Source organism: Sminthopsis crassicaudata, chromosome 1 (genome assembly GCF_048593235.1).
Source record: "Sminthopsis crassicaudata isolate SCR6 chromosome 1, ASM4859323v1, whole genome shotgun sequence".
NCBI classification, from domain to species: domain Eukaryota; kingdom Metazoa; phylum Chordata; class Mammalia; order Dasyuromorphia; family Dasyuridae; genus Sminthopsis; species Sminthopsis crassicaudata.
In genome coordinates this window covers 27,838,065-27,863,016 of record NC_133617.1, presented here as the reverse complement: position 1 = coordinate 27,863,016, position 24,952 = coordinate 27,838,065, and the positions used below count along the sequence as shown (strand labels likewise).

Here is a 24,952-nt window from a genome sequence, read left to right as displayed (position 1 = left end):
GAGATTGTGCTCCATGAGCTCTAAGGTCTCTAAGAGCTCTCAGGTTTTACTCCATGAGCTCTAAGATTGTCCTTCATGAAGTCTAACGTTGTATACCATGAACTCTGAAATTATACTCCTTGAGTTATGAGGTTCTACTCCACAAGCCCTGAGATTGTGCTCCATGAGGTCTGGTGTTGTACTCCTTGATCTCTGAATTTGTACTCCATGAGCTATATAACACTATGCTCCATGAATGCTGAAATTGTAATCCATGATCTCTGAGGTTGTACTCCATGAGGTCTGGGATTGTACTGCATGAGTTCTAAGGTTGTACTCTAAGAGCCATAAGGTTATACTTCATGAAATCTGAGATTGTACTCCATGAGCTTTAAGGATATACTCCATGAGCACGGTGGTTCTACTTCATGATCTCTGAGATTTTGCTCCATGATCTCTGAGCTTGTGCTTCATGAGCTCTGGGTTGTGTTTCAAGAACTCTCAGGTTGTTTACTACGAGCTTTGGGGTTGTACTCTTTGAGCTCTGAGGTTATGCTCCATTAATTCTGAAATAGTGCTCCATGAATGCTAAGGTTGTACTCCAAGAGTTCTAAGGTTGTACTCAATGAGCTCTAAGGTTGTGTTTCATGAACTCTAAGGTTGCACTCCATGATCCCTGAGGTTGTGCTCCACGATCCCTGAGGTTGTGCTCCATGATCCCTGAAGTTGTGCTCCTTGAGCACTAAGTTTGTACTTTGTGAGCTCTTGGATTGTACTCCTTGAGTTCTGGGGTTGTATGAATCTGGGGGTTGTATTCTTGAACTATCAGGCTGTGTTTCATGATCTCTGAGGTTATACTCCATGATCTCTAAAAGTTACGTTCCATGATCCCTGAGGTTGTGCTCCTTGAGTTCTGGGGTTGAGCTCCATGAATCCTGGGATTGTACTCTTGAACTATCTGTCTGTGTTTCATGATCTCTGAGGTTATACTCCATGACCTATAAAAGTTGTACTCCATGATCTCTGAGGTTGTGCTCCATTAGCTCTGGCGTTTTATTTCAAGATCTCTCAGGTTGTGTGCCATGAGCTTTGGGGTTGTAACTCTTTGAACTCTGAGATTGTGCTCCATGAGTTCTGAAATAGTGCTCCATGAGTGCTAAGGTTGTACTCCAAGAGTTCTAAGGTTTTACTCCATGAGCTCTAAGGTTGTTTTTCATGATCCCTGCGGTTGCACTCCATGATCCCTGCGGTTGTGCTCCATGATCCCTGAGGTGGTGCTCCTTGAGCGCTAAGATTGTTCTCTGTGAGTTCTGGGATTGTACTCCTTGAGCTCTGGGGTTGTTCTCCATGAATCCTGGGGGTTGTACTCTTGAACTATCAGGCTTCATGTCTCTGAGGTTATACTCCATGATCTCTAAAAGTTGTACTCCATGATGTCTAAGGTTGTACTCCATGATCACTGAGGTTGTACTCCATGGGCTATAAGATAGTTATCCTTCAGCTCTGAGGTTGTGCTCCATAAGCTCTAAAACCCCTCCTTGGTCTAAATCATTTTGAATTCAAATCTTAAATATGTCATACAACCTTGGGCAAAGTATGAACCATCTCTGATAATCAGACGCAGGTGTCAATCAAGGCCTTGATGATAAGTGTCTTTCCCTCTGATTTGAATCCTATTGCAGATGGCTAACTGATCTTTCTGACAAGAGCCTTTCCTATGATTGATATCTCCACCAACTTCTCATAAGGTAGTTTTCTTCTAATGATATAGCTATGGGGATCCTTGAGATAAGAAGATATTATAGTAATTATAGCTAATACTTATTTAATATTTGAAGTTTTCACATATACAATTATCATCTCATCACAATCCTGGAAGGTAGGTATTTTCCCCATTTTACAACTGAGGAAACTGAAGCAAGCAATGATGAAGTGACTTTCCCATTGAAGCCATAATAAGTATCTGAGGCAGTTGAATTCAGTTCTTTCTAACTCCAAGCCCAATGTTCGATCTATTTACCAAACCAGCTAGCTATATGTCTTCTAAAAGGTGAGTGGAGAGAAGAACCCTGACATGTGCAGTAGATGATCAGTGACAGAGGTTGCCAGGAAGCCAATTCCAGTGAGTCCTGACTTTGTTCTGAATATGAGTAGCATCTCATTAGACTACTTTTTTACATGAAAATACCTTATGGTGCTGTATGCCATTTTCCCAATTGTCAGTTTGATGAGGAGAGTCCCAAACTCTTTCTCTTTCTCTCTCTTTGACTTCGGGAATGAGCCATGAGGTAAAGCACTTGAAGCTCCTTGAAAGAGAGGTTCCCCTTGCACCCTGAGTCTGTGGGACCTCTCTAAGGGAAACAAGATAAAGAGCTTCAATCTGTTATCTAGTTGGGCTGATTGAGTCCTGAGCTAAAGATTTCCAACCCTATTCAATTGAAGATCTTCTGTTTAATTCAGCTCAAACTGTACCCAGCCTCATCAAGAGCAACCTCCCAGCTTGTAGCCAAGGCTTATAAAAAGAGCCAAACTTAAACCGTCTCTTTGCAGAGGAGCTAAAATGCCAGGGAAACTCTCTTTCTTCCTGGTATAGCAAACTCTGCTGGAATATTCTCTTCCAGAGCTACCCTCTCTTTATGTCCCTCACCTATTTCCCTAATGAGACACTATATCTCTCTGTCAGGATTTTTCTAATATAAATTTTACTTCCCTGCCGGGACTTTGCCACTAAGGAATTCAGCCTTTCTGTTTATGCATAGCAAAGGCTGTCTTCCCAATGCCAATAATAAACCTTTTTTTATCATTTTAGTTTTTTCGGATTTGTAAATTATTTTATGAAGGATCTCTGTGCCACCAGAAGGAGTTTTCCCAAAACTCCCTACCCATGCACTGAATCCCAAAGGGGCTTGGGGGAGCCAAACCTCTCCATTTGGTTCCCTGAACCCCAAACCTGCCACTAGACCTCATCATTTAACTCCCCGACCACCACCAGGAATCCTAATCTCATTTTGGTTCCCTGAATCTAATATCATTTGGTTCCCTGACAACCCTAAATCTAGACATCATATTTTGGTTCCCTGACCAAAGGGAACCCCCAAATCAAAACCTCATCAAATTTATCCAACACATACTTAGGCTCCTACTATATACAATGCCTATGCTATTCATAGGGATATTTTTTTTCATAAATCATGGATTTGTAACAATAGCTACCATTTATATTGTGCTTTAAGATGTATAAAGTTTATATGTATATATATACATGTATATATAAAGATGTATAAAGCAAAAAATATATCATTTTATCCTCACATTCACCCAGTGAGGTAGATTCTATTACTTTTTTCATTTTACATATAAGGAAACTGATTCTCAGAAGAGTTAAGTGATTTGCCCAGCCAGAGTCACACGGTTGACAAATGTCTGAAACAGGATTTGAACTCATGTTTTCTAACTATAAATCCATGATCCTATGTCCACAGTAGGGATAACTCCATAGTCCTGGTCAGGTCACTTATTAATATCACTATATCTCAATGTCTTCATCCTCAATAAAAGAGATAACAAGAAGTAAGTTTTGACCTTTAAGTCTTTGTTGCCCCAATAAATATTTGTTGATTGACTGTTTAGTATCTCGTGCACATCCACCATGCTTCCTGACTTTACTATGCACTCAAATAAATGACATTTCATTTGGATCAGGGAGTTTGCATCTAATCCAATGATATAGGAAATTGGATGAAAAAAACTCCCTCTACCAATGTAGTTTAATTATGAGATTTACAATCTTAGAGAATTTCTTGGAGGCAAAGTGATTTGCCCATTCATGATGTCAGAAATTGGACCACATAACAGTGACCTGTAGAGAGAGCCATTCTTAGAGGCAGGAAGGCAAAGGGGAAGGAAACAATAATTCATTGACTATTATGTGCTAAGGGCTTTACAATATATTACTTGATCTGCAAAACAACTCTAGGAGATAGATGATGTGATTAGCCCCATTTTATAATTGAGAAAGCTAAGATTAACCCACATTAGAGAATATACAAAGCTAGTATACCTAGAAAGTAGCCTGGTATAAGTGGCAAGAGTTCTGAGCACGAAGTCAGAGAGCATCTCAGTTTAAATCTCAGTTCCTTATGTGACTGAGTGAGTCACTTAATTTCCCTGGCTCTCAGTTTCCTTATCTGTAAAACCGGGGATTTGGACTAGATGGTCTCATCTAGTTTTAGAGCTGTGATACTGGAATCCTGTTCTTTTATCCCCCTGTATATTAATTTCTTCTCCTCTTAAATGGGGCATGGGAGCATGATTATGAAGTCTAGAAAGTTTGGAACAGCTCAAGGAAGAGAAGGAAGAGAATAAAGACCTGGGATCTTTCTAGGGAGCCCTTTCTCAAAATGAGATTCTAAAAGGAATTTACATTGGGAAAAGTGGGGCAGATCTTTTTGAGGAATAATTCAGGGTGACCGAATAAAAGAGATTGTAGATTAGTCCAGAGTAAGGAGGCTAAGCATGAGAGCAGTTTGAGGATGAGTTAGTTAGTGGTAGAGAAAGCATGATTTTGAAGTCCAGAAAATTAGAGACAAAGTCAGGAGGAAAACCTACTGGACAGTTTTTCTTAGAGTTCTAGGTAGTCAAGCTAGCATCTCAGAATCAGAATGGACCTCAGAAACTAAAATTTTAACAATGCCCTTGACAATACCATTCACAGCTGGTGAGCCAGCCTCTAGCTTGAAGACTCTGAGATATCTCTCATTGTTAAGAAGTGGGTTTTTGTTTGTTTTTCTCACAATGTAGGGTTGAAATCTTCTTCTGAAATTCCTATCTAGTGTTTCTAGTCTTTTGTCTGAAGAATGAATATAATATCATATCTAACTACATACATTTCTACATTTGACATATAGCTCCAGCTTCTGAGGGAAAACATGATTTTGGATCAGTTACCATTTTGGATTTTCTATGCCTCTTTTCCCTTTTATTTAAGAGTTGTGAATTTAATTTAAAGCAGTTTGGAGCAGCTAGGTAGAATAGTGAATATATATACTTGGTTTTGAGTCAGGAAGACTTGAATTCAAATCTGACCACAGATACTTAATATATGAACCTGAGAAAATCACTTAACTTCTGTTTGTATCAGTTTCATCAACTATAAAATGGGGATAATAACAGTACCTACCTCTCAGCTGTTGTGAGGCTCAAATTAGATAATATTTGAAAATATGGGCAAGTAAACAAGTGCCAGACCTATAATAGATATTTAAATGCTTGTTGCCTTCTCTACCCTCTGCTTCTTAACCTGTGGTCCATGCAGGGGAGTTGTGGAAAGATTTCAAGGAGTCCATAAACTTGGCTCAAAAAAAATTACACCTTGATTTTTACTAACTCTAAGCAAAATCTAGTATTTCCATTAGGTATGAATGTTAAGTAATAAAAATTATTCTAAGAAAAGATCTACTGACTTCACCATACTGCCAAAGGGTTCTATGTAATAAAAAGAGGTTAAGAACACCTGATTTAAAAGGTAATAGAACACAGAACTGAATAGGACCTCAGAAATCATCTAGTCTGATCCCCTCATTTTGTATATAAAGGGATTTGATCGGGGCATTCCTTGATCAATTTTATGACCTTCCCCACTTAACTTGAAGAGCTTATAGGGCATTGAGCCTTGAGCCCTTGGAGAAGCTATTAGGCATCTCCCCATGAATATGAGTAAGAGGATAGTTCCTGATTGGTTTTCAGAAAGAGACATCCTCAAGGCTAGAACTTGTGGGGGATGGATCTTTGTTGGATAAGTTATTCTCTCCAATGACTTATACAAGAGAGCCACTGACTGCCTTGGGTTGGCTTAGCCCCAAGATTGGACCCTGTATATCTGACACCAATAATTTCTGGGGGGGGGGTGTCTCAGGGAGATAGACTCATTTGTGGAACTATATTCCCAGAGGGGGAGAAAGGATTTGTTCAAGGTTCCATAAGCAGTATGAAGCAGAATTCTTACTCATTCTGTTTACATTCCAAGTTGCCAATGCACTCACACTTCCCCAATTGGTCCTCATGCCTCTCTACAAATTGAAAATCTGTTTCCTTTTTTCCAGGTCTGTATGGATGGTCATTGAAAATACAATTTCCTCAATTCTAAATCTGGAAATGGTGGACCATGTCTTAAAGATTGTTTTGGTTAGCTAGTTAGGTATGATTTCTTAAGAGTTTTCCATTCTCCCCTCTCTCCTCTTCGCTTACATTCACCACCTTAGTTCAGGTCCTTATCAGTTCTTCATTAGTTGATTGCTAGACTTCTAATTGGGATTTTTTCTTATGGTTTCTTCCTACTATAATCCATCCCTCAACCTGCTGGGATTCTCCTAAAGCTCAACATACCTCAGTGGTTACCTATTATTACCTATGCAATCAACTATCAATTCCTCTGGCTGGGATTTAAAACTCGTCACCATCCGGCCCTTTCTGACTTTTCCGGGTTTTTTATACCTTACAATTCTTCCATATACTTTATGATGCTTCATCTATCATGGCCTACTTGCCACTTCTCATTTGTATGCCTTGGCACTTGGCAGTGCCCTAAGCATGGAATGCTGTTTCTCCCTCCCTTCTGCCCTCTTAGAATGTTTGGTTTCCTTCAAGATGCAAGTACCTCTTCCTGAAGGAGATCTTCCTTGGTGCCTACCAGCTGTTAGTAAATAGTAAAATCTCCTCTAGGGCAGCCAGGTGGCACAGTGGATAGAGACCTGATTCAAAACTATCTGAGTTCAAATCCAGCCTCAGACATTTCCTGACTGTGGTGGTCCTGGAAAAGTAACTAAACTTCTGTCTGCCTCAGTTTCTTTATCTGTAAAATGAGGATAATTGCATCTAACTCCCAGGGTGGTTGTGAGGATCAGATGAAATAATATTTTCAAAGTGCTTAGCATTATATCTGGCACACAAGCATTAAGAAATGCTTGCTCTCCAGCAGCGCTACTACTGGGATTATATCCCAAAGAAATACTAAAGAGCGGAAAGAGACATATATGTGCCAAAATGTTTGTGGCAGCTCTTTTTGTTGTAGCTAGAAACTGGAAGAAGAATGGATGTCCATCAGTTGGAGAATGGTTGGGTAAATTGTGGTATATGAAGGTTATGGAATATTATTGCTCTGTAAGAAATGACCAGCAGGAGGAATACAGAGAGGCCTGGAGAGACTTAAATCAACTGATGCTGAGTGAAATGAGCAGAACCAGAAGATCACTGTACACTTCAACAACAATACTGTATGAGGATGTATTCTGATGGAAGTGGAAATCTTCAACATAAAGAAAAACCAACTCACTTCCAGTTGATCAATGATGGACAGAGGTAGCTACACCCAGAGAAGAAACACTGGGAAGTGAATGTAAATTGTTAGCACTAATATCTGTCTGCCCAGGTTGCATGTACCTTCGGATTCTAATGTTTATTGTGCAACAAGAAAATGATATTCACACACATGTATTGTACCTAGACTATATTGTAACACAATGTAAAATGTATGGATTGCCTGTCATCGGGGGGAGGGAATAGAGGGAGGGGGGGATAATTTGGAAAAATGAATACAAGGGATAATATTATAAAAAAAATATATATAATAAAAAATTTTTAAAAAAAGAGAAGACTATTATTGAATAAAAGAAATATTTATATCTGTAAAAAAAAAAAAATGCTTGCTCTCCTCTCCTTTCAGGGTTACTCCTGTACTTTCTATATATGTGTTTGGTATATACCTGTGTGTGTGTGTGTGTGTGTGTGTGTGTGTGTGTATGTATATCTATATCTTTATATATATATATATATCCTGTACATAATTTTATTAGAATACTTGTCTCCTGAAATAGGAGCTGAGGAGTAAACTCCTTGAGGACAAGAACTGTTTTCAGTTTTGTCTTTCTATCTCTAGTTTCTAGACTAGTAGCCTGGAATATACTAGGTGCTTAATACATGTGTGTTGATTAGTACTAAACTCCTTCCCAAGAGACCCATAATCCTGGGATTCCAATTTTGGGAAAGGCAAGATAAATTAATGCTTACCTGTCAGGGCTTGGAGAGGAGAGGAGATCTATTGCTGGGATGGGAGTGTGCGTGCTAACATGAAGAAAACTAAACCTGGAGCAAGGTAGAGATGAGATTGTTGCTTAATCTACAGACTGGATGGTTGCAGTTTTGCTTCTCTTTTTTTTATTTATAAAAATTTTTGACAGTACATATGCATGAGTAATTTTTTATAACATTACCCTTGTATTCATTTTTCAAAAATTTCCCCCCCTCCCTCTACTCCCTCCCCTTGATGACAGGCAATCCCATACATTTTACATGTGTTACAGTATAACCTACATACAATATATGTGTGTAAATCCCATTTTCTTGTTGCACATTAATTATTAGCTTCCGAAGGTATAAGTAACCTGGGTAGATAGACAGTAGTGCTAACAATTTACATTCACTTCCCAGTGTTCCTTCTCTGGGTGTAGTTGTTTCTGTCCATCTTTGATCACTGGAAGTGAGTTGGATCTTCTTTATGTTGAAGTTTTGCTTCTCAAGAAAGCACCAAGAATTAGAAAATCATAAAGAAGGAAGGAATGGGGATTACCTGCCATCGGGGGGAGGGAGTGGAGGGAGGGAGGGGATAATTTGGAAAAATGAATAAAAAAAATTTAAAAAAAAAGAAGGAAATGATCTTCATTATTTATTTTCAAAGAAGCATTTCAAGGTCATCTAACATACTCTTTCAGCTCAGTTGAATCTAAGAGTTGAACTTGATTCTTGATTTTTAAAAAATAGAAGAAAAACAAAAATGTCCTCATCTCTAATTATAAGTTATAGCATTTATATAAGCACTCGAAGGCTTAAACGTTCTTTACATATATTTGATCTTTATAACAACCCTAGGAAGAGATGCTATTATTACTCACTTTTTAAAGATGAGGAAACCAAGACACAGAAAGATTAAATTCCTTGCCTGGGATGACAGAGCTAATAAGCCTCTGAGGCAGGATTCAAATTCAGGCCTTTCTGACTGGGTTCTGTCCATGGTACCATTTAGTTGCCTTCTAATTTAATAAGTTTAGAATGTTAAAGCTATAGAATACCTTAGAGATCATAGGATGTTAGGGTTTGGAACTGGAAGGTATCTTGTTTAAGCTGAACAATATGACCCTTAGGCCACAGTTTTTTTGTTCCCTGATTTAGTACAACATCCTAAAGGGGAAAATGACTTGCCCTTGGTCATACAGTTGACAAATGTTGGAACTTGAGATTTAATTTGAAGTCCCTTGACAAATGCAAGAATTAAATCGACCCAAATTCACTCATAGGATGTCAAACACAAAGACAAAGACATGTCAAGGGCTATAAGGAGTAGTTGGACACATCATTTATATATAGAGGCTTGTAGGGTCCTTAAACATACAATCTTGTAACATAGAATGTCAAAATTATATTTAAAAAATCTCAGAACACAGAAAGTCAGAACTGAGAGGGACCTTGCAACTTAGAATATTCGGGGTAGATAGAATCTTAGAACATAGAATGTCAGATTTGGGAAGGCCTTTAGACCAGGGAGCATCCTACCTCAAAGGGCTATTGACACCCTGAATGTCAAGGCCTGGTAGGGCCTTTGAGACCTTGTAGTCCAATCCTTTTTAGGACCTACTGGGGAGGTTGGGGGAGAAGGTAATGAAATATTTTTTTCCTAGCCCCATCCCAAGTCCCAATAATTTTTGCATCCTGTTCCCTGACACATAGAGCTTGAAGATAGGGGTGGCATGTAAAGGAAAGGCTCTTTTCCCCAGCCTTGTGCCCCCTATAAGCCCTTCCCCCATTTATGGCTAGAACCCCCTTCACTGCTCCCCCACCCCCATGTAGGCTATTTTCTCTGCCCTCCAGCTCCCCCTCAGCCTGCCTGAAAAGGTTACTGTAAACTGGAACGGAGGCAAGGGCAGAAGTAATCAACCCCCTGACTGACCTCTGGCCCCCTCCCCAGCGTTACATGGGCCTGGGCTAATACACTGGAGCCCACCCGCTCTTTGACTGACCCCCCCCAGGTCCCCTTGCTGACAAAAGGCCTATCTTCTCTCCGCCTAAATGATTTAAATTCTAATCAAACATCATTTATAGTACATCTCGGAGCTGTCTCCTGGGAGCTGCTCCCACATGAGGTGTCGTCATGGCAACCAGGGGGTCTTGTTTCAGAAATGTCAGATTGTATTATTGTCTTCACACTTCTCTGATAACCTGGTGTCTCTCTCCCTCTCCCTCTCTCACACCAACATCCAAGCATTTTATTTCACTCTCTTCTCCCCCCCTGCCCCCATCTTACCAATGCCCCCCCCAACCCTACCCTCTTCAACCTTTGGTCCCAACCCCTATGAGAAAATGGTCAGCTCAGTTTCATTTACTGGTCTCTCCCCACCCCAGCATAGGCCATGAACCCCCATTCCCTGATTCTGGTGCCTGTTCCTCCCCCATACCACCGTATCCCTTTTTGGAAAAGGTGTCTTCTCTCTCCCCACCCCCTCTTTTCTCCTCTGCCACTTTGAGCACGCACATCCCCTCTAGGGGTTTGGTGGAGAGTTCTGATGTCATTTTGTTTTGCTAGATATGAAAATGAGACATAGATTTTCCCCTGAGATGTAATGGGAAGGTTCAGTCTGTCTTTTCAGGATGGAGGGGGCAGGAGCCCAGGTCATGTTAGGGTGTGTATGTGGAGAGGGAGAAGGGGAAGAATTGTGATAGTGTCTGAGCTAGAGCCATGGACCATGACATCCCAGAAAAAGCCAGGGTGGGGGAGGAGAGCTGGGGAGAATGGTGGGCTGATGCAGGGAGCTCCCAGGGAAAGGGAATAGGGAGTGAGGTAAATTTGGGATCTCTAATCCTTCATCAAATGTTGGAGACCTTGTGAGGGACTGAGGAACAAAGAGACAGAGGATCATAAATTAATTATGACCTTGTTATTTGGAGGGTCATAGATGGAAGGAACCTCAGAAGTCATCTAGTCTGACTTTCTCATTTTTACATAGGGGGAAACTGAGACTCAGAGAGGTTATGGTACTCATTCAAGGTCACATGGGGAATATATGGAAGAGGCAGGAGTTCTACTCACAAGCTTCTAATTATAGAACCAGAAGAGATCTCGGGGACGAGTCAAATCTAATTTTACAGATGAGGGAAAATGAGAAACAGAGGTATTAAATAATTTGGACCAGGTCACACAAGAAGTAAACACCAGGGTAGGATTTGAACTCAGATCCTCCAGAGTTAATGTCCTTTCCATTATAACATATTTATCAAGGAAAAGATGGTAAAGGACGGGCTCAAGTTGCATCGTATCCCTAATCTGATAGAGGCTAACAACAGACTGTCTCTTGATGTGCAACAAAATGCTAATGAAGAAGGACCACGGACCCATGAGGGAATTGTCATACTTCACTGAAAAGAAAGCCAAGTTATTGGGATGGTTTCCATCCCAGCTTCTAATCCAGGGATATGAGAGCAGGATAGGATGGTTGGAAGCAACAAGAAGTGAAAGAAATCTGCATTTGTTTAGGGCACAAGGAGGTTTGAAAATTCTGGCTCTGATACTATCTCTTGTCACCATTGCTAATTCATAGTTACTCTCTTGGTCTCAGTTTCTTTGTCTGTAAAAGGTAGAACTAGGATTCAATGGCTTTTGTCATCCATGCTATCTCTGATAACTCCTGCTCTATGGCCCCTCCCAGTTCTGAAATCCCCTGTTCTAAGTCTTCTCTCAGGTTTAATAGCCAATTTTAAATATTTATATAATCACACCTACTGTGTGCCATGCACTGTGTTAAGTCTTTTACAAATATCTCATTGGATGCTCCCAACAATGCTCAGAGGTAGATTCTGCAATTAGGCCCACTTTACAATTGAGGAAATTGAGGCAGACAGAGGGAAATGACTTTCCCTCTAAAATTTAGCTAGTAAGTATCTGAAGTTGGATTTGAATTCAGATCTACCCATTCTAACACTTAACTAATCTTTAAATAGCATTTTAATGTACAGAATAGTAGGCTTTTCAGAATGGAAAAATCTTACAACTCATCCAGTGTAATCCCCTAATTTTTCAGATCATAAAAGTGAGGACAAGACCAGCTAAGTGATCACAAAGCTCATAGTGGGTTATGATTCAAACCCCCATCCTTTGCCTCAAAATCAAGAGGTTTTACCACTGCTAGTGATTTTTAAAGGCCTTTTAATTATTTCTAATGCTCCAGGAAAACATCACAACAGTGTTCCTACCTAAAGGTAGGTAATCATGGAAGTCTTTGGAGCGGTAGACTCCTCTGCTTAGAATAGAGACAAGATCAAGTATTAAGGAATACACTGAACTTAAGAGTCAAGAAGCAACTGGGTTTAAAATTTGACTCTAGTAGTCAGTTTCCTCATCTATAAAATGGGGATATAATGAGATATTTAAGTGCTTTGCCAATCTCGAAGTACAATATGTGTCAATTACCATCATTCACTTGCCAAATAGCGATGAAGTCCAATTTTGTAGCAAGGTCTACCATAATTGGACCTAAGCTACATTTTCAGTGTCCTTATGGGATTATACTTTTAAGATTACCTCTCCCCCCGTTTTAAGTTGAGGAAACTGAAGTCAAGAGAACTTTAGCTAATTCCACAAGGTACCATTGGTAGCAAGCATCAGAAGTGGATTTGAACCCAGGTTGTCTGACTCTCAAGATGACATTTTATAAAGTGTTTATGAGACATTTTACATACATTAGATCATTTGAATGTCACAGCAACCATGTGAAGTAGGTACCTTTTTCTAAGCCAGACTGATGATTCCAAGTCCAGAGCTCTAACATTCTAGGCAGAATAAATCTGTTAGTAACTTTCATGAAATATAATCAGTGTTTATTCGTCTATTCTATTCACCACACTCACTATTGTGTGGAAGATAATGAGAGATTCCAAAAGGTTTCTTCATTTATGGAAGCGTTCTTAAAATTTCTACCTTTCTATCTATTTATATACCTATCTATCTAGAGCAATGCTTTTCAAAATGTGGTTCTTGGACCTTTTGGGCGTCTGTGAAGTCAAAACCTTTTTTGTGTTAATATTAAGACATTATTTGCCTATTAAAATTCTCTTCCCTTTTCCAACTATGTGTCTGTGTGAGGCCAGATTTTCTTCATATATTTCAACCAGAACCCCATAATGCAACATAGAGTACAGAAACAGATATGAGAATTCCAATATCTTCTCTTAAGCCAGATATTAAAGAGATTTCCAAAAAAAGATGCAAAGCAATGAGACTCTTCTCATTAAATTTTTTGTTTTGAAGTAGGGAAGGGACCACATGGAAATGAAGATGCTATTAACAACACAGAAAACAAACAAGCAGAAGGTTTAATGTATCCAGACTCAAGGAGTAGGAGGAAGACTGAAAAGAATGACCAAGAGAGTCCAAATGGGCATCCCTTTAGGTTGAATTTAAGGGCAGCTGAATATCAGTAAAAAAGCCCCTCTTCTCTCAATCCCTTCCCTGACTACTTTTTAAAATATTTCTCTGTAACCTTTCCTGGTAATTCTAACCTGTGGCCCTGAACTTCCTCTTATCCCTTGAATCTGGGTACATTGAATCTTTCCTACTATTTAAAAAAATCTTATTTGTGTGGATATCTTGTATTGTTAATATTGTCTTCATTTCCACGTGGTTCCTATTCCTTCCCTATTCCCCTCTGTATTAAAGCCATCCTTTGTGATAAAGATTAAAAAGGAAAGAAAAAAGCAAAATGCACCTCAACAAATGTAACCAACTCACCAATGGTGTTTGAAAAAATATTCTACATCCCGTCTGCTGCTACTGTTTTTTTAAAGGAAGATATATCTCTCTTTTAAAAAGAGAACATGGCATAATGAATAGAATGTTGGATTGGGAGTCAGGAGGACTTGGAGACCTAGGAGTGTTATTAATTCTTTGACCTTGGGCAAGCCATTTAACTTTTCTGTGCCTCAGTTTTCTTATGTGCAAATGCAGAAGAATGGAGAAGGATCTAGACTCCATGACCTCAAATTCTCTTCCAGCTCTGAATCTATGGTCCTATAAATTCATCTTCAGGGCCAAGTTTGGTAACTACAAAAAGTGCAACATTTCACTTAGTAGTGGCTTTTTCTCCCCTTTCCATTGATATAGTGATAGTCATATACATTTTCCTGATTCTGCTCACCTAATTTTGCTTCAGTGCATGCAAGACTTCCCTTATTTCTCTGAATCTGACATTTGTTGTTTCTTACAACACAGTATTGTTCCATAACCTACTCCACAATGGAAGAAGAGCCCAGCAAGAATACATTAGGAATTAGCTGGTATGAATGTCATGTTAAAGATCTTTAACTTAGTAGATACATACATGTTCATTGCCTGGGGATCGGAGAAACTAAAGTTAGAACTAAAAGGAATCTAATTCCTTTATTTTACAGAAAAAGAAACGAAGCCTCAGAGAATTGAAGTTTACAGGTTCAAGATTTTTTGGATAATTGTTCTTCATACTCAAAAAAGACCCAAATAATATCACCATGTTAGAGTTGAGTTACAGGGTGTCCAAATGTGGCTGATCAGACTGATATGAGCTTAGAATGCTCCACCACAGGTCAACACAAATAGTCCAATGACCATGAGGATGGCTTCTCTAACTTTGCACATCTTGTGTTTCTGCTAATTCAAATCTGCTTTGTTCAGAGAGCACAACATCTTCTCTAATGAGGGCACGCCATGCCCACGGAGACATAACTAATAGTATCAGAGATAATATTTGAACCCAGGGTTTTCCTGGTTTTACATCAGAGGCAGTAGAGGTATCTGGCATGGTGAATAGAATGCTGGACCTTGAATCAAAAAGACTTGGATTCTGCCTGTGATCATAGTCAAGTCACCGGGCCTCGTTAATCTTTAGTTCCCCCACTTATATTAAAGGGTTACAAGTAACATTGAGCTCATAGTTTTGTTATGAAGATCTCATATGTAAAGTGTTTTATAAGCACATAAATAAACTACCACTGTGGTTATCATCATCATCATCATCATCATCATCATCATCATCATCATTATTATTTCTGATCTAAGACCAAAACTCTCCATTGGCTACTCAAAGTTGGCTCAAACAAGTTTTAAAGGGCAATGGGATCCGTTAAAAAGGCATTGGATCAGCCCTTGGTCCAAATCCAGCTATGCTTGTGACACCTGTGTAACCTTTCAGGGCCTGTTTCTTCATTTGTAAAATAAGAGACAATCTGTAAATTCTCTTTCACCCCTAAATTAATGATTGTAAGTACTATTGTTCCCATTTTATAGCTGAGAAAACTGAGGCACACTGGGGTGAATTAACTGCCTATATTTATAATGTACAACAGATATGGGAGTCAGACTCAATTGTCCTGAATTCATGGAGTGGTGGGGCTGAGGGTGGGGGACACGGCTGCAAGATCAGGAGACTCAGAGAAAGCCACACCGGCAAAGCATTTCCTGCCCTCCCCATCCCCCAACTCATCCCCACCCACAATGTTAGCCTGTTTGTAGAGAGTGAGTTCCTCATTGATCGTCTGTCTCCAAGCTCACTATCTGATAAATCCAGGCAGTAGAAATGAACCTCCCAACACGCCTCTCTTCAAAGAACAAACCAGCCCTGGCCCTGGCGGTTAATATTTAACTGAATAAGGGCCATAAATATGGAAAATGGGACTTTTAATTAAATAAGCAGCTTTTAAAAGGGCCCTTGGGCTGGAGAGGCTTTTGTTTAAATATGATTGATTTGACACGGCCTTTAGCTCCTGACACACTCTCTCTCCTTACCAACAGTTACCTCTTGGCCCCCAGCCCTTATTGGAAGATGCCCAGGGTCCAGGGGCTATCCTTTCAGAGAGAAGGGGCTGGTTTTAAGTGGAGGGGAACAAAAGGGCTAGGCTTGGCAATCTCACCCTGTTACCTCTTTTGGATTGGCTGATGGAGGCTAAGGAGTGCCAGGGCTGTCGGGGTGGGCATTTGCTTTGTCCTCCATAGAACTCTGTTGTGGGAACCCAGGGATCTCAGAGGAGATGTCAGCCAAATGTAAGCTCTTGCTAATCTGACCAAGCTGAAAAGGTTTGGAGTTCAGGCCTGATGAAAGATTTTGTCTCTGTCACTTGAAGACCAGCCATGTTAAAATGAGAGAGGATTGAGCCAGAGGAGGACTGATTTTTTATTTTGGCTTGTAGAAACTCTTAAAGCCATATAGCGAGGCATGGAGGAATTGACATTTGTGTTGGTGGAGGGTAACCCATGCTCACACTCAACATTTAAAGTGTCCCTTATCGCCCCTCTTTAGACTTCAGTTTCCCCATCTGTAAAATGATTGGACCAGATGCTTTTTAAAATCCATTTCAGTTCCAAAGCCCATAATCCTATAATTTGGCTCCTAGGTTTCTCCATCTGAAACTGAAGATAGGGCATAGATGAATTAATCAGTGTCACATAAAGCAGAGGTCAGAGTAATAACAATATAAGGTTAATATAATAATAAAAGTGGTAGATCTCAATTATATGATGCTTTTAGCTTTGTAAAATGCAATGTGTAGGACCCTAGAAAAGTCTTTTAACTTTTGCTACCTCAGTTTCCTCAACTATAAAAATGGGGATCAGAATAGCACATAACTCATAAGGCTGTGGGGGGAATGAAATATTTGTAAAGCGCTTAGTACAGTACCTTGCCCCATGCTCATTTCCTTTCCTTTTCTTTTTTTAACTTGATCTTAAAAATGATTTCACTTGATTCTCAAAAGAATTCTGTATAGTATTAATTCTGTTTCTATTTTACAAAGAAACTGAATCTGATACTAAGTAACTGGCCCATGGTTATCCAGCTAATAAATTATCAGAGGCAGGATTAGTACTCACCTCTACCGATTCTAAATTCTAAATTCTTTTAACACTTTGAAATCAATCTGATTTAATCTTGCCCCTAATTCAACTGTTCTATATAAAGTGAGACAGAATTGGCTTTCTAACTGTGCTACTACCTCTTTACCACATATGTTCCAGTAGCTACTTATAATATTAATCAATATGATCATTATCCAAAGCTAGAATTCACAGACTTTAAGCCTGGAAGAGACCTTAAGAGGTCATGTATGGAGGGCAGGAATTTTATTATTGGGAGGGAAGTAGGTCAATGGTCATCAGCACCAATCAATGTCATTTTAGCTTTGCTTCTATGGAATTATGTGCATGAAGCAGGATAGTTGTGATGAAAATATAAATGAATTGAAAGGAATTTTTGCATGCTAATAATATAAATGTAAATATCAAATGAGTTCACATAGTAGTAATTCAGATAGACTTAATGAGGTTCAAAAGATAGAATTAATGCCTAATGGCTTCCCTAGCTGGTTATAATTTAGAGTTGAATCACAAAAGAGCTAGGATAGCTCCTGGGACTATGAGCTAAAAGAGCTGATAGGCCTTTCCCATACAGAAAAACAGGCAGCACAACAACTGAAGACCAGATTGTGGCAAAGAGCATCAGAGTGATAAAATACCAGCAGATGGCAGTGCAATAGTAGAGAATATAGCCCAGTGCAGGACCCTGTGGCAGGTAATAGTAGCAGTTCTGCCCAGGAGCTAAAGTAGAGGCAGAAAGGGATTCTAACTAAAACAAAGGTCTAAAAGTAACTGGTGATGAATACTCTTACTCCCATCTTGATTTTCAACTCTGTGCATATGCCCTGGTCGCATGTGTTTTTTACATGTGTGCCCTCTCTCATGTGTTCTCCAGCAGAACTAAATGAATCAATTGGAGAAAGTACTTCATGTGCATGAAGTTGGGGAAGATTGTTTTTGGTCTTTTTCTCATTTGGAATTCAATTAAATGTATTCTTTAATCATTTTTTTTCTCTTTGTTTTGAAGAAACATCAATGGAAGCTAACAGTTGAGGCTGACACCAAATGCCCATCCTTCACTTCTTTGTGTGATCAATCACAAACTTTATTTTAGTGCTTACAGTTAGCAGACTATTGTACAAAGTATTAGATGAAATGCAACCTTTAGATAACTCATGTACCCTGTAAAATAGTAGGGGGAACAATAGCAATATCCATTAAAAATATACATAATATTAAATGAGAAGCACATTAGAGAGTGATACAACAAAACATTATGTGAGATCTAGGGAGAGTGTTATCAGTGAGTGAGGAATTATAGGTCTCTTAAAGGAGATGCAATTTGAAATTGGGCTTTAAAGAGTGGTTAGATAATTTATTGTTGGTAGAGTTGTGAAATGATCCAACCATTCTGGATGTGTCCAAAGAGCGATAAAACTGTGTATACCTTTTGACTCAGCAATATCACTACTGGGTTTGTACCTCAAAAAGATTATAAAAGGAAAAAGATCCACATGTGCAAAAGTGTTTGTAGCAGGTTTTTTTGTAGTGTCAAGGAAAAGGAAATTGAATGGATGTCCCATCAATTGTGGAAGGCTGAATAAGTTATGGTATGTGAATGGAATAGAATATTATTTAGAAGAAATGATAAGCAGGCTGATTTCAGAAAAACCTGGACTTACATGAACTGAAGCTGAATAAAGTGAACAGACCCAGAACTTTGCACAAAGTAACAAGAAGATTATGTGATGATAAACTGTGATGAACTTGACTTCTCAGAAATGTGGTGAGGTAAGACAATTCCAATAGACTTGGGATGGAAAATGCCATCCACATCCACAGAGAAAATTATGGAGACTGAATGTGGATTGAAACATAGTCTTTTCACCTTTTGTTTGTTTTCTTGCTTTTTCTTTCTTGTGATTTTTTTCTCTTTTGGTCTGATCAACTGTGACGAATTTGACTCTTCTTTGCAGTGTGGTGATCTAAGACAATTCCAATAGATTTGGGATGAAAAATTCCATCCACATCCACAGAGACAATTATGGAGACAGAATGTACATCAAAGCATAGCATTTCATCTTTTTGTTTATTTGTTTGCTTATTTTTTCTTATGTTTTTTCCTTTTTTTAGTCTAATTTTCCTTATACAACATGGCAACTATGGAAATATATTTAAAAGGATTGTCCAAGTTTAACTTGTATCAGATTACTTGATGTCTTGGGAAGAGGAAAGATAAGGGAGGGAGGGGAAAATTAGAACACAAAGTCTTACAAAGATGAATGTGGAAAACTATCTTTACATGTGTTTTGGAAAATAAAATGCTATTGATTGGAACAAAAGAGTGGATAAGAATAAAACAAAAAGGGCATTCCACAAAGAGGTACCAAACAACATAAAGAAAGGCAAAGAATACAAGAATCACTATTCCTGCCAAAAGCCACATGCTTTGGCTAGAGAACTTTGAAGATCTAGCAATATGAAATAAGATTGTAGAAATGGAAGGCACCAAATTCTAGAGGTTTTTGAATATCCACTTTCTCAGTGCTTATCTCAATGCTAATAGAAACAATACCATTTTAGTTTTAAGATCATTTAGAATCCAGCCATTCCCTGATCCCACTATCAAATATGACCTCAGATACTTATGCAACCTGGGTTTCAGTCAAGTCTAATATACTTTGCATAACATCCTCCTAACTGGTGAAAAGAATGCTGACTCAGCATTACATGCCTGTGTGACACGTGGATTGATGTAAAAGCTTTGGAAAAACATTCCTTTTGGAAGTGGTGATCATAAATATGTTCCCAGATTCTCTTCAGTATTGACTCAAGACATGAGAGAGAGGAGAGACAGACAGACAGAGAGAGAGAGAGAGAGAGAGAGAGAGAGAGAGAGAGAGAGAGAGAGAGAGACAGAGAGACAGAGAGAGAGAGACAGAGACAGACAGAGAGACACAGAGACACAGAGAGAGACACAGAGAGAGACACAGAGAGCAACACAAACACAGAGAATCAGACAAAGAGAGACAAATAGTGATAGAGACACACAGAAAAAGAGAGAGACTGAAAGCAGCAGATGTGCAGGAGAGGCTGATTTGTCAACTGATTTCCAGCTTCCCTCCCTAGAAATTATGGGGAATTTGTCTTTGGGTGAGATTTTTGTCTCTCTCTTGGATGAGCTGAAATCTCTCCTCACTCTTATCAAAAGAGCTCATTCACCCTGTGTATCTTCTGGTTAATTTTAATCTAATTCCCTTTTTGCTATTTGCTAGGACTAAATGACTTACTATTTGTTATCTGGGATCATTTGTTGGTTAACTAGAACTTGATGAGAAGAAATTGAGCCTTTGAGGGTAACCCTTTAAGGGAGTAAGCCTATCCCTTTAAGAGTGATCTGGGAACCATATTTTTGTTTCAATCTAGACCAGAAAATGGTAAGACAGGACTTATTTCTTGTCTGATATTCCACTGAGAAGCTAGAGAAAAAATAGTAAGTACCCAACCTTGCTTTGCTCTAAGGCTTGCCAAATACTCACAGGTAGCATGCTGGTTCTCTTCTCTTCTCAGACTTAGTCCAGGGTGTAGGCCATTTCTATCCAGACTTCCTCATGAGCTACATCTTGATACAATCCATATACATTACATCAACATACATATGCTTAAAACGTATTAGCAGTGACCCTTAGAGAACAAATCACAATTGTAGCTAGGTTGCACAGTGGAAAGAACCCTGAGCTGGAATCAAGAAGATCTGAGTTCAAATCTAGCCCAACATAATTATTATCTATGTGACCCTAGAAAACTCACTTAATTTCTCAGCGCCTGATAAATATCTAACATCAAAAGTTGCAGAGAAGACACCTACTTGCCCTTGTAGTTTTATCACTTGGAGGTCCTCATACCAATGAATTCCTTTCTTCAGTCCTTTTTACTATTTTTCCAGACGAAATTCCAGTTTCTACAAAAGGGACTATTGTTATATTCTACAGGGAATGTAGACCTACTACAGAAGGATACTAAAAGAGCACTGAGGGTCTTGGAATAATAGTAATAATAATAAATAATTAGCATTTATATAATGATTAATGGCTTACAAAGTACTTCACATGTGTTACCTCTTTTGATTTTCAGAAAAACCCTTTTAGGTAGATGCTATTATCTTCATTTTATAGATAATGAAATTAACTTTCTGAGAGGTTCAAAAATTAGATCAGGATCCCACAGTTAGTAAATGTCTGAGGCAAGATTTTAACCCCAAGTCCCACTATCCACTCACCATGCTACCTACTTTTCTAACAGCTAAGAACCCTAGGGTTTTAAATAATCCCCTCCTGGGAAGTTGTCCTGCCCCATCTGGGATGTTTTAAAGTTTCTCTGATACTTTGTTTTGAAAGGTAGCACTGTAAGTATTTAAAGGCTTCACCTTCAGATGGGGTCATTGCTTAAATTTGAGAACTAATTTTCTCTAAAGAGTAGAATTAAGTGTCTTGATGTTCAACATCAGTGATCCCCCTGGGCCTATAGGACCAGAGCTCATCCTCTCTCTGGGCTTGAGCATATTTTTATTATAATCATAACAACAACTGGCATTTATGTAGCCCATTTTGTTCTGGTTCACAAAGTGCTTAAAGATATGAATTATCTCATTTGAGTCCCATTTCCCAACAAAACCCTCAATGTGATGTAAGTATCATAGGTATTATCTCTGTATTACAGATGAAGGAACTAGGTCTCAGAGAGGTTATGTGACTTGCCTGTGGTTACACAGCTAGTGAGTCTCAGGGGTGGGATTCAAAAAAACAGTTTTTTCTTACCTCCAAGTCCAGTTTATTTTCTGCTAAGTGCTGAGGCCCCTTGGCAAGGCATGTGGATGAATGCCTCCTGGAATGCAAATTTAGAATGACTAACATTACTCATGCAGACTGATTATTAGATTTTTCTTAGTTTTCTTAGCTTAGTGGCAGCTAAGTAGGATAGGAGGCTGGATTTGGAGCCAAAAGGATGTCAATTCAAATCAAACATCAGTCATTTATTAGTGGTATGACCCTGGACAAGTTCCCTCAGTCTCTTCATCTGGAAAATAGGGATAATATAACAGCACCTATCCCACAGAGTTGATTGTGAAATAAAAATAAGCACTTTGTAAAATGCTTTGCCAAATGTTAAAATTCTATATAAATATTATTAATATCATTATTGTTTAAGGGAGAGACATGTATGCTTTTTAACATTTGCCTATTTCACCTGCTGACTCTTTCAATATAAGCTTTTCAAGAGCAGGAATCCTTTTGTTATAAGGACAGATAGGTGATTTTTTTAGACTTAATATTAAAAAAAATTAACTTGTAGCTTTTGTTTTTACCTTAATTTCTGAATGTCTCTTTCCTCTCTCCCCACCCATCAGCATTCCGAAAAAAATAACCAACTCATCAGATGAGTCTGATCATATATTCAGTGCCCCACACATATCATTCACCACCTCTTCAAAGAAGACAGACAGGAGCATTTTCTCATTTCTTCTCCATAGTCTAGTCATTACAATTATCTAGCATTTTCTTTCTTCTTGTAATTTTGTTTCATTTTGTCAATTTCTCTGTAGCTTCAGCACCTAGGACAGCACCAGGCCAGTTGTAGGCACTTGGTGAGTTGAATTGAATAAGGAAGCTTATAACAAAAAGAATTTTGAACTTGGATTCAAATCTTACTTCTGATACTTCCTAGTTAGGTGACCTTGGACAAGTTTTAATCCTGGCCTTAATTTCCTCATTTGTAAAATGAGGGGATAGAACTAATAGTCTACTGAGATTCCCTCCAGCTATCATCATATCCTATCACCTTATGACTCCTCCTAGAAAAACAAAAAAACAAAAAACAAAAACCTTTTGTACAATAAGAGTATGGAGACCTGCTTTCTTGCCTGCATAATTGAAGTCAGTAGTGATGGTTAAAAATAGGTAATGAAATGAACAATTCTCCCCTTGGAAGTGAAACAAGGGCTGATAAGGCCCAAATGTTGTGCATGGGGTCAGATCAGACATTTTGCTTAACTTTTTTTGTTTAATTCTGGAATTGGTATTTTTAGAAATGATATAAATTTTTTACTTTTTATTTATTTTGTATTTAAATATAAAATAGGAAAATTTATTGTAATATATATATATATCAGAATATAAGAGAGGATTAAAAATATAAAGCAATAAATTTCCATTTCAAGTAAGCCTATACAATAAATACATTGTGTTCAGAGCTGTTCATCTTTGATTCCTTTTCTTCTCTGTTGTGCACTTCATTCTTACCCTCTCTCCTCCATACCTCCCCTAAGAAGGCTATAATTAAAGCATGGATATACAACTCCTATGTATGTATATTTATATATACATATACAGTTAAATTTTAAAATTATGTATCTTTTATATACATTGTTGTTTACATATTGACTTCCTAGTTAGAGTGAAAGGATTTTTTTTTTTGCGTTTTGCTGTTTCCCTAGAGTTTAGCACAGAGCTTGACACACAGCAAATGCTTTAATAAAATGCTTGCTGACTGACTAAAAAGGAATTACTAAATGTTTTCAGAACAAAGAGAGAGAAGGACAGAGGAAGAGAGAGAGAAAGAGACAGAGAAAGGGGGAAAAGAAGTGGAGAGAGGGAAGTAAAGAGAGAAAAATAAAGGAAGAAAGAGAGACAGGAAGAGACAGACAGAGACAGAGAGACAGAGATTGAAGACACAGAAAGAAATACAGAGAGAGATAAAAGATAGAGTCAGAAAAAGAGAAACAGACAGAGACAAAGAGGGAAGTGGGGAAGATAAGATTTGGCCTCTAGGTCTGCTCTGCTGTTTAATCTTAGTCAAGTCTTTCCCATTTTCTGGGCCTCAGTTTCCTCTTGTTTGTCAAATGAGGCCAGACTAGAGATGACTTCTAAGTTTCCCTCTTTTTTCTGAAATTCTACAATTCTCTGAGCTTTCAATTTGCAAATTGATTCTGGCTGACTCTTCTGTCCTTCAAAAGAAAGCTTCAATTTGATATCCTTGGCCTTGAGGACTCTCCATGTGGCCTAAAAATACTTTGTGCTTCAATCTCCCTCATCAGTTCCTCAACCCCCACCCCCATAGGCAGTCTGGCTCACAAAGAAACTCAACTCGGGAAAATGGAAGTAAAACTTCAAGGGACTAGAAGCAAACAAGGAAGAATGGAGAAATCAATAGAAATAAAAGATGGGGGAAAGGGAAAAGAAGGGTGGGTAGGACAGTAGGGTCTCCAGCTAGGCAGATTAGTGACAAGGTTAGCTCTCTGCTCATACTGTATACAAGGAAGCCTGACAACTCTACATAAGAGTATCCAGGCAAGTTGAATATATGTAGCAGCCGCCTTCTGCCAGGCACCCACCACCTGCAATATTTCCTCACCTCCCCTTTGGCAGCAGCAAGAGAAGCCAAAATTGCATCCCCAAAGATTCCAAGGACTCCTGACAGCACTTTGCCCACCTTGACCCCATCAATGGGGCTCATCCTGCTCCCCTGTGGAGAAGAGTGGGGTGCTTTTTGGATGGAAAAAGCCATAGGGCAGAGGTGAAAAGTCCAGTGATTTGTTGTCTATCTGTGACATCACTCCCATGGCAACGGCTTGGACTATCACAGGGCTCTGAGCAGGTGACTGGGTATCTGTGGAAAAAGAAGCCCAAGGCTGGTTACCTTTCTTTGGAGGATATACTTGGCACACATGGGCAAGGACATTACAAATGTCACAATGATTACAAATAAAGCTGAGGGTGGGGATTTTGAAAAAAATTCAATTTAATTCAAAAACATTTTGGAGCAAGTAAGCTTAAAATCCTGGCCATAGTATAAAAGTGGGTAAATTTAACATCTCAGATCAGACTGGGATGATTCACCCGTTATCTTAGTGGGATTCACAGAATCACAGAATTTGAGAGCTAGAAGGGAACTCAACTGCCATCCACTCCAACCCATACCTAAAAAGAAATCTTCACAATAACATACCAAACATGGTTTCTAGCCTCTGTTTGAAGGCCTCTAAAGGAATACCTAACA

At 38.8% G+C, this 24,952-nt stretch overlaps 1 long non-coding RNA gene across 1 annotated transcript in view; it reads right to left on the bottom strand.

The window, feature by feature from the left end:
• The window catches only part of LOC141551793 (uncharacterized), a 111,823-nt gene extending 87,322 nt beyond the window's left edge, over positions 1-24,501 (bottom strand). The window contains exons 1-3 of the long non-coding RNA XR_012484965.1: positions 24,308-24,501; positions 21,715-21,781; positions 20,766-20,858 (exon numbers count right to left, since the gene is read on the bottom strand). This is a non-coding gene — a long non-coding RNA (uncharacterized LOC141551793). The remainder of the gene's footprint in view (positions 1-20,765; positions 20,859-21,714; positions 21,782-24,307) is intronic.
• Positions 24,502-24,952: the final 451 nt, after the last annotated feature.